Source organism: Citrus clementina, unplaced genomic scaffold (genome assembly GCF_000493195.1).
Source record: "Citrus clementina cultivar Clemenules unplaced genomic scaffold, Citrus_clementina_v1.0 scaffold_7, whole genome shotgun sequence".
Lineage (NCBI taxonomy): Eukaryota > Viridiplantae > Streptophyta > Magnoliopsida > Sapindales > Rutaceae > Citrus > Citrus x clementina.
In genome coordinates, this window is record NW_006262075.1 from 15,632,733 (window position 1) to 15,643,133 (window position 10,401).

A 10,401-nucleotide genomic window follows, 5' to 3' on the forward strand; every position below is an offset into this window, starting at 1 on the left:
TCAATGACTCCATGAAAAGTCATGTCTCCAAAAGATAAAAATCCCTAAAAAAACCAAAAAAAAAAGGAAAATATCTTAAAACTAAAAAACAACCGAGAAAGAAACAGAATTTTAGGCTCGAGCTTGGACCAAAATCACTATAGCAATTCTGGATTTGATTCATCTCATCTCAAGCTTCGAAACGGTATATTATATGCCTCAAAGGGACACATATAGCCCAAGTTATTCCCTTTAAAAGATACCCTACTTACAACACGCAACCATCCTACATTACTAAGTTTAAGCAAAACTATATTGCCTGAGTGGAGTTAGAGACTGCAAACACTAATTTTACTAATAAAGCGGACCTTCAATTCTATCTAATTCTACACTATTACAAAAATTAACAACCAAACAAGAGCTAACCTTCAACGAACTACATGTCAGAGTTTGGTTAACTGGTCTATGTAGTAAATTATTAAATTCAACAAATTATTACATTTGACAGACAGTGGCTAGTCTAAGCTGTAATATTCAATTCAACAAAATCCTAAATTCGAATAAAGAAAGTGAGTGAAATGGTAAGAAATGAAGTAGTACCGTAATTGCCCATGACAGCGATGATATTGATAGAGCTCTGTGTTGCTTCAAAATATTATTGAAGGGTGAATCAGAGGCTCGATTTCTTAAATAAGAGTAAACTGCAATTTTGTTTAGGATTTGTTTTACGCCCGTACAAGGTTCATGAATTTGGCTAGTGTAGTGAATTGGAGAAAGAAGTGTTTAGGTTTCGATTGATGAGATGAGAGGAAGAGATTCGATTAAATTTAGGATAGAGTTGTGAATTCCATAAATGAGGGTGTGTCGGCCAGCATAGTGAATCGAGGAAACAAATTTTTAGGGTTGGATTAATGAGATGAGAGAAAGAGGTTCGATTGAGATTTAGGCATATTACTTTTGCTATTGTATATATATATATTTTAAATTTTAATGAGTAAACTTGCATCTTAAGTTCACATGGTTTAGCGGTTTGCGTTTTAAACATTAAAATTTTAAGTTAGAGGTCTTAGGTTCGAGTTGGTAGATTTACAAATTATAATAATTTTTTTAACCTCTGATACTTTAGTGTCAGTAATTTATGATATTTAATTTACTGACACACTAGTATTAATAATTTATGATACTTATTTGTTAAAAGTGAAAAATAGTACATATGTATACAATTATTGACACTTTTTACAAAGTGTCAGAAAATTAAGTATCAGTAAATGTCATTTTTGTAGTAGTGTATGTAGCATTGCTAGTGTAAGAATCACATCGACATCAAAGGCTTTCATTATAAAGAAAATGTTGTTCTCAAGATGAAAAGTTGAGACCTTTTTTTTTTCCAAAGATTAGAATTGAGACACCGAATGTACCTGCAATCAGGATTGATAGAATCGCAACAAGTTTGAATTTCAAGGCTTTAGTTTTGTTGCAACTACTACTAATGATTTTAGTGTCACACTCATATTTTGCAGAAGTTAATAGCAAGAAGAGAATCAAAAGAAAACAAAAGAAAATAAAGGGGAACATTGTTTTTCTGGCCATGGCTGCAATTACTAAATTGCATTATTCAATAGTGTTGAGTAGTTTTATCTTTTATGATTTTGAGTTGTGCATTTATTGATGAGAAAAATTGGTCAATGTGATCAAGAAAGAGTGAAATGGTGACATGAAAGTGTATGAAATATGCATTGCTTAAGCTTGAAAAGTGTATGTTTTGTTGACTAAATGATGACATAATGAGCTAACATCTTCGATACTTAAGGAAGTTATATTTTAATTGGGTTTGGGGTCACTAGCATTCCCATAAAATTAGAGAACTCAGTAGAAAGTGACAATGTAGCTCTACCACAACTTAAAACAAAGCCCTGATCCGAACTTAACCTGAATTTTTAATTTGATCCGATCCGATCCAAAAGTTGGGTTAAATTAGGATATTTTTTTCCAACCTAATTAACTCGAAACCCGATTAACTTGATCCGAACCCGATTTTACCCACTTTTACTTTGGCTAATATTAGCATGGACTTTGTTTTTGGATTACCATATATTCATAGGGATATGGATTCAATATTTGCTTTCGTCGATCAATTCTAAAAAATAACTCACTTTATTTATAGTTTTGATTATGGAAGATAACGGTGAACCATTTATCAGAAAATAGTTAACTGACAAATTCCAAAGAATAATTTAACTGAAAATGGTGAACCGTTTAGCACAAATGGGTAGCCAATAATTTCTTGTAGGTTTCTAGAATTAAACGGAAAATTGAAAACTCTATACACATTACGGTTACTTGGACAAAGTCAGAGTGGTGATCCGACAGTAGTTAATAGTGATCTGATTATGCTCGGAAAGTCAACAACAACTAGTTTTCATCTCCAACTATATGAAGGCTCAATCAAATTCAAATTATAACGGATTCAACAATCATCACTGAACTTGTATTGTGTATTCAACATCTTTTGTGCTTAAAAACTTATTAGATCATACTTTGAGCTTTTATTTGTAAACAAATACATTGTGTGAAGAAAAAATTTGTGTAATTTTCATTTCAACATCTAATTAAGTGTTTGAGAGTGTGGGAAACACTTGGGTTAAGAGGTTTGGGATAACCCCTTGTAAATATTGATTGACACCTTAGAAATCAATTTTAAAGTTTTTGAAGCCTTAGGTTGTAAGGTTTGGTTAGTGAAATCCTCAAGTCCGGTGAGTTTAGAGGCGTGGACGTAGGCAGAGTTTGCTGAACCATGTAAAAATCTCATGTTTGATTCTCTCTCCTTTCTCTCTTTATATTTTATTGTTGTTATTTATTTGTGATTTACTTTATTTTTGCATTAAATTTTTTATTTAAAATACTCTATAATTTTTAGAAACTCAATTCACCCCCTCTTGAATTGCTTAGCTAGTATTTCATAATATAGTTGATTTTATTTCATTTTACCAACTTTTCTATGTTTCTGTTTGAGAAAATAAAAGATAAAACATTGAAACGTTTTAAATTTCAAGGCGTTGATGATGAGTTTGAGTTGGTGAGTTCCGGTTGCCCAGAACTTTAATAGTTTTTTATTTAATTATTTGTTGATAAAATATTATGAACTTTGGTTTTAATTCTATATATGATTACATTGTTACCCGTTTAATGATGGTTGAATATTTCTAAAATATATAAAGTTGAAGGCTAATATCATGACAAGGTGTATAATAGTAAAATGATGGATAAAGTTAACACCATTAGGTGTGTGGACTTATTTTAAAACATAAGGGGATTTGGCTTAAATAGTATTTATTTTTTTATCTGAAACACTACTACAAAAATGACCTTTACTGACACTTCGTTTCTGACACTTCGTAAAAATTGTCAGTAATGTTATACATTTGGATCATTTTTTCCATTTAACAAATATGTATCATAAATCACTGGTACTAAGGTGTCAGTAGCATAAAACTCAGTAATTACTGATACTTTAGTATCAGTGATAAAAACAAATATAATTCTAATTATGTTTTTACTTGGACTCGAACTCAATATGTCCGAAGTTAAAATTTTAATTTCAAACTACAAACCACTTGTGTGCATATTTTCTTTGTTTGGTTAAACCGTATATAATTAACTACAAACCCTTTGCTATAATTTAACACAAAATTTTCGATCTCCCTCCACCAAAATTTGTTCCCTCTCAAACAAACTAAAATCCAAATCCCTAAAATTCCAAGTGCCTAAATCCCTAACTCTCCCTAAGCGCTAACCAGCGGCAGCCCCTCTCTAAGGCCTTAGTAGCACGCACGATGACAACGGCACACGCAACCCACGCGGCGGCGGCGGCGGCGGCAGCCCAGCGGGTCGCACCACACACTGCAGTAGCTCGCTCACTTTCACTCTCTCTCTGAAGGCACACACAGCAGCAACAACCCCTGTCTTTCACGCTCGTTTAGTCGCTCTCACTTTCTCCGTCTCTGGTCACCATCTCACCCTCCAGTCTAAATTATTGCTTTTGCAGCCGCGTTCAGCCGTCGCCATCGCGCCGGCCGCCTGAGACAGTGAGTTGAGATTCCACTTTTTAATTTATCCTGTGAACAGTTTTTATTGCTCCTGATTTCTTCAATATCATGTGATGTCTTATCATTTACATTTTTCGATAAACATACTTGTGCTCGAATTAGCTTTCATTTGAATGCATTTTATTCCATCTAGTCCATGCCAATGCCATTACTGGGCTCAAACAAGTCTTTCTTACTTTGTTCTGACATAATGTTTATGATGGATTATTCTGCGCTTAAAGCTTCTTTTTTCTCGTTATTTCTGCAGCTATTGCCACAGTTGTCACAGTTGCTGAAATTCTGAAAAACAATGGTTTGGCTGTTGAGAAGAGTAAGATTTTCTAATTTCTAGTTAAGACATCTTTTACCCCACCCATGAAGTTTCGATTTGTTCAGTAATTAACATGTACTCTTGCAGAGATCATGACCTCGACAGTTGATATGAGGGATGAATCTCGAGGACGACCCGTCCAGAAAGCCAAGGTAAATGGATGCTTTATCTTTTTGTGCTTTCTTTCAATTTCTGCATGGTTTACTAATGTATCATACGTGCAACATAAAAACCTGCTGTGGATGGTCCTCTTCATATTCCTTCATTTTCAGAAATTGCAAGAATGGACGATATAGCTTTTTCTTTTTGATTTTCTACTTCTTCGCCATTCTCCCAGTGTAGTCAAATTTTGATGGTGATTTGGGGGGACTTTTTTATTTAAAGCTGGTGATTTGGAGGATCTTAGGTCATCATATTTTTGGATAATTCTGTGTACATTATATTTGGTAGACGTGGTTTTGTCAGCAATGTTGATTTCCCTCTAGGATGATTAATATTTTGTGTTGATGTTCAGGTCATTTGGATATATGTGATACAAAATTCTTTTTATAATATCACATTCAGGAGCTGATTGTTGCTCTTGTAATGCTCCTTTTCAGATTGAAATATGGCTGGAGAAGACAGCAAACTTTGATGTGTTTTAAAGAATGAGGTAGCGTTTCACCTTTGCATAAGCGGCAAATAAGGGAAACCATGTCGTCAATGACTTGCCAGGCTTGAGGATGTCCAGTGCTTCGCATGCGGCAAGTATGTTTATCGAAAAATGCAAATGATAAGACATCACATGTTATTGCTTTTATAAATTTTTTTCTGATATTTTGGTTTTAGCTTTTGAGTATTTGATTATATAGTTTTGGATATTTATATTATCATCGGAAACTTTTCGCTTTATATTAAGACATGTTATTGATTAATAATAATATTTTACAGAAAATGTTTTAATTTCTTTCTTCCATTCGGCACTCGTAGTATTTATTTGATTCGATTTCTGTCATGGTGTGTTGATTATGCGGATGATAAGATACTACCTTGCTCCTTTACTTATGCTTGATTCCTTATACTAGAAACATACCTCTAGTAGAGTTGCCATTTATCTACTTTATTGTTGTAAAATCTATTATAAAATGTATAAGCAATCATTCATTTGAACTCTCTTTATACGCTTAAAATCTGAATTTATGTATGAGGTGTTAGTGTCAATGTTGTTGATCATTTCAGTAAGTAGTGCCAATTTATAATGACCTTGGTGCATTTCTATTCAGTTAGTAAACTTTTGTCATTTAAGTTGTTTATTTGTTTAACAAATGTATAACTAGTTTCTACAAATTTACTTTGTGTATAATAGATAATTCAAAATCTTGGCATAGAGGAAAATGAAGTTTCTGAGGTAAATAGGGTACTTTACAAAAACTATACCACATTAATGGCTGGTCTAAGATGCATTATATATGTAAGTTTAAATGCACTATTATTTATATACATATCCTTGCAAAAAAAAAAAAACCAATAAAAGCAGTTTCATAAACTGATGTAAATGCTGTTATTATTGTTAATTTGCAAGCTATCTGCTATGACTTCAACAATGATGACTATCATAGGTAACATTATTTTCTTTTCTAATTCATTTGAAAGTGTTAATTTGCAGGGGCTGTTTCTACTATAGAACAGCAACAAGACAGCCCCTGTAAATTTCTAGTGGCTGTTTTCACTGCACAACAGCCCCTACAGATTTCCCGGGGCTGTTTTGTTGCTATTCTAAAGTCAAAACAACTCCTATAATTTTTTTGGGCTATTTTGCAATGAAAATACTTTTGAGGATTGTTGAGGAAGGAGGGGAATGAGAGCGGTAGTTTTTTAGAAGGCTTGATGAGAGTTTCATAAATTTGACAAGTTTTATGAGATTAAAGTGAAAGAAGTTTATGCTAAGGCTGAAAGTTTGAGTGGGCAAATGGATGTTTTGATTGCAGATTTTTGTTGTTTGATTATAAAAAATAGGAAGTTTTTAATTAGATTGACTTAGATGTTTTGTTTTCTGTGACTTGTAGCAGGTTATCCAACATGGTTTCTTCAGACAACTTAAGCTAAGGTTCTTTATTTCTATAACTTTCAGTATTATTGTAATCTTATTTCTTATTGTTTTATTAGTTGTTGAAACATCCTTCAATTGCTCTGTTTAACTACTCACAATCAATTTGTTTTCGATAATCTATTTCCATACTAATTGATTTTATGTTGTTGTAGGTGGGAAAAAAATGAAGCTGCAGATGGATGTTGAGTGATGTTCTTGTGCTTCTTTTTGGTGGAAACTAAATTAGTACTTTGTGGTTGTTGAAAACTTAATTTAGTACTTATATTTTTCTTTTCCAGATAGTGGTGTAGTTGAATCATGTGAATTTGAGTGATGTATTTGGGATGTTTATTATGTGAATTATATTGTGACATTTTATATATTTAATATATTTTGAGCTTTCTTTTGGTTGTAAAACATTCAGGAAAAATATAATTAGAATAAAAAAAATTTATTAACCAATCCTGCATAACATTATTAAATACTGACACTAAATATTTAAATTGACATTAATAATTTTTTATATTATCGAGCTAGCTTATTATTGATACTATAGTCACATAAATCACTGACGTGTAAATAGTATCATGAAATACCAACATCATCGTGTCATTATTTTAGTGATACTATAGTGAAACAAATTACTGACACAAAAATTACTGACACTAAAAATTAGTGTCAGTGTGTTCTGGCTTGAGCAACACTGACACAATTAACAAGTGTCAATAAAAGTAATTACTGACGCTAAATTAGTGTCAGTAAAACTCATTTTTCTAGTAGTGAAATCTTAATAGACATGAGTTAGTCTAAATTCTAAATAGAGTTGATTATTTGAATCTACATGACATGTTTCTTTTTTTAGTTTGAATCGGTAAAAATAAGTATTAAGTTGTTTTTTATAACCTAAATTATCTAAAAACTAGTTTTTTTTTTTACATTTGTACCCTTACAAATTATAAATGTTAAACAAATAATAAACATGTCAAAGAACATTAATACAATAATATGCTATCATAACATAATCATGTTTAGTTGAATATAATCCTTTAATATTCTAAATTATTATATGTTGATCAATTTTATTGTTATTTATGATGTTTTATATGAAAAATATTCATTAAAATTATAAAGACAAATAATGATTGTCTACCATTATACTATCACAAGTTATAGAGATGATTAAGAATGCTAATTATTAAACTTATTTAGGTAAAGATGAATATTAATGAATTAGATATATAGGGATATTTTGGAGAGTATCTTTTAATAATGTTATTCAGAATTTTTAGATTAAACAAATACCTAAAAAATTAGCTCAATAACTTAATAGCTTAACAACTGAAAATTTTCATTAAATAGAAAAAAACGAACTTAATGACTTAATTGATTGTTTATACTTTATCTTCTTGATTAAGTTTTTTTTTTCCATATACACACACACAAAACTTAATCAAGAAGATAAACAACTTACTTGACTAGGTTTGTCTTTGAATTAACAGTACCCAATTCCAAATTTGCACTTATGAGAAAACCCACATACTAATCTTCTAAGACAAAAATCAACAAGAAAAATTAACGTAAATTAGTATTTGGGTTTTCTCATAAGTGCAAATAAATAGAACAATTTACGTTAATGTGGGGGTCATTATTATAATCAATGAAGATATCTTACCATTGGCTTCATCAGCAAGTAAACTTAAAAAAAAAAAAAATTACCTCAATACCTACGTTTGGAGGAATCGATGAAGAATTATGAATTGAAGAGAGAATGGGCTTGAGATCGATGTAGGACACACAGCATGAGTGTCGTTTTTTTAAATAAAACCACTCGTTGAAAAAATGGTAATATATAATTTATTCCAGTAAAACAGTCAATTCAATATATAGAATATCAACTAACCTTATATGATTTTAATTAGAGTATTTTACATCTTGTCAAATTGAAAGAATTCCCTTGAATTGCAAGAAGATATTCAATTTTCAAGGGGAAAAAAAGTGATTTTACTGTAAAGAAACAAAAGGAAAAAAGAATGGAGAAAGAAGGATGAGATTGAATAATTAATATCATAATCAACGAATATATAACGGGTTGGAATAAAATTCTAAGTACATTTTTATATGGTAATTTTTCTGGAATGTTCATTAAGTTGCAAGTGTTTGTTTTAAGGCTTATTGATGGAGGCAGGGGTGTGTTTAATTATAGGCGAATAATGAGGTCTTCTAAGACCTCATATTTTGGAAAAACCTCATTTTTTGAGTATTTACTAATAATTCTCTAATTAATAATTTTTTTTAAATATTAATAATATTATCTAATCATTAGTTCATTTATTATTAGTCTTTCCAAGAAATAAATAAAATTTTTTTTACCTCTCAGTTTCCTTAAAAAAACTTAATCATTTAATGTTAGAATCTTTGACTTTTAGTATACCTTTTAATTTCTATTAAAAACCTTATAATTAATTTCAAAAATCAGTAGATGAAAAAGTTTCTTACTCTTTTTCTCTATAAAGAAAATTATTATATTCATTAGTTCATTTGAAAAAGAAAAAATTAGTTTCCTAGAATACAAAGTTCATATCTATTATCTCATCAGCAATTAAAAATTAGTTTCCTAAAATAGAAAGTTCATATCTATTAGCTTATCATCAATTTATCATCTCAACTTTCTAATGAAAGTAAAAATTATTTTTTTGTTTATTTTTAAAAACTTTTAGAACTTTTTTATTATTGCTAAAATTCAAGAATTAAAGATGGAATGACTTTTGAGCCCTTTTATGTTTTTTTTAAGTATTGAAATTGCAAAATAAAATGAGGGAAAAATTTGTCAATGGTTCCAAATACTTCAAAGTAGCCCTGGCTGGAAGTTGTTCTTTTTTAAGGTAGGAGAAGTGATTGACACTAAAAAGTGTACATTTTATAAGAATTAAACTATCAGTTTTTCACTTACAGTGTCAATTAATGCACTCATTATTCCTAAATTATCTTAACACTCCCCAAATATTTTTTATGTTAAATTAATTTGTAGTATATTAATTTTATTTTAATTTTATATTGTATATACATTTCAAAAATAAAGAGGAACTGGAACTAAAAGTGGGAAACAAAGAAGAATTGCTGGAGTTATTTGGAATGTATTATTGGGGAGATATAATTAATAAAAAAATAAATATTTCAAAAAATAAAAAATAAGAAAAGGGCAAAGTGAGATGTGATAGTCAGGTGGCCATTTTGCCACCGGACCATCACCATTTGTTGTTTGTTTGTTTATGTGATAATAATAAGAAATAATAATAGAATAAGAAAAGTTGAAGCTGATGGCTGCCAGGGCTGCAATGGAAGGAGTTGTACCTGGTAAGCCCTCTTGTTTTTAGAATTTTGCTTGGTTTATGTTGTTTGGTCGATGGATCCCTTTTTAAATTTAATGCATTTGCAGGTGGTGGGATTGCAATCCTAAACGCCACAAAACAAGATGGAATAATTTGCAAACTACTAAATCTGGTTAAAAGATTGGTGCTCAGATTGTGCAAGGTGTCTTAAGGTTTTATCTTGAGTGATGCTATTTAAATGAAAAAAATAAAGATAAAATTAACTATAAAATTATATGGCTTAAGAGGAAAAGGACAAATGATCAACTAACACTACAAAGTCATACCATTTAATAGTGCATTTTGTCATCCTTCTATTTCTTTATCATTTTCTTTTTATCTTTATTTTTATTTTCTGTGGGTGCACAAGTGGGTGTGGTTAATGTCAATTCAATTTGTGAACTTGAAACCTTTTATTTGATTTTGCTAAACTTAAGCTTGAGTGTTGTTTGAACCTTTCAAATTTTGGGCCTTTCGACTATCACTTATCTTTTGGTGTTTGTGGGAATAAGTTAGATTATTTTTTGCAACTTCATCTCAATTTTAGATTATTATAAAAAAAAAAAAAAC

The 10,401-nt window shown here is 30.3% G+C and overlaps 1 long non-coding RNA gene across 3 annotated transcripts; it reads left to right on the forward strand.

The window, feature by feature from the left end:
* The first annotated feature begins 3,679 nt into the window (after positions 1 to 3,679).
* On the forward strand, positions 3,680 to 9,789 carry LOC18037491. Of its 3 annotated transcripts, none has more exons than XR_002904646.1 (6): positions 3,680 to 4,064; positions 4,333 to 4,395; positions 4,483 to 4,547; positions 4,995 to 5,030; positions 6,391 to 6,393; positions 9,778 to 9,789. It is a non-coding gene; the product is annotated as an uncharacterized LOC18037491 (long non-coding RNA). The 3 variants fall into 3 exon arrangements; XR_002904644.1 differs by lacking the exons at positions 6,391 to 6,393; positions 9,778 to 9,789 and adding exons at positions 6,441 to 6,481; positions 6,637 to 6,820 and having other exon boundaries at positions 4,995 to 5,142; XR_002904645.1 differs by lacking the exons at positions 6,391 to 6,393; positions 9,778 to 9,789 and adding exons at positions 6,444 to 6,481; positions 6,637 to 6,820 and having other exon boundaries at positions 4,995 to 5,142.
* The last annotated feature ends 612 nt before the right edge of the window (positions 9,790 to 10,401 follow it).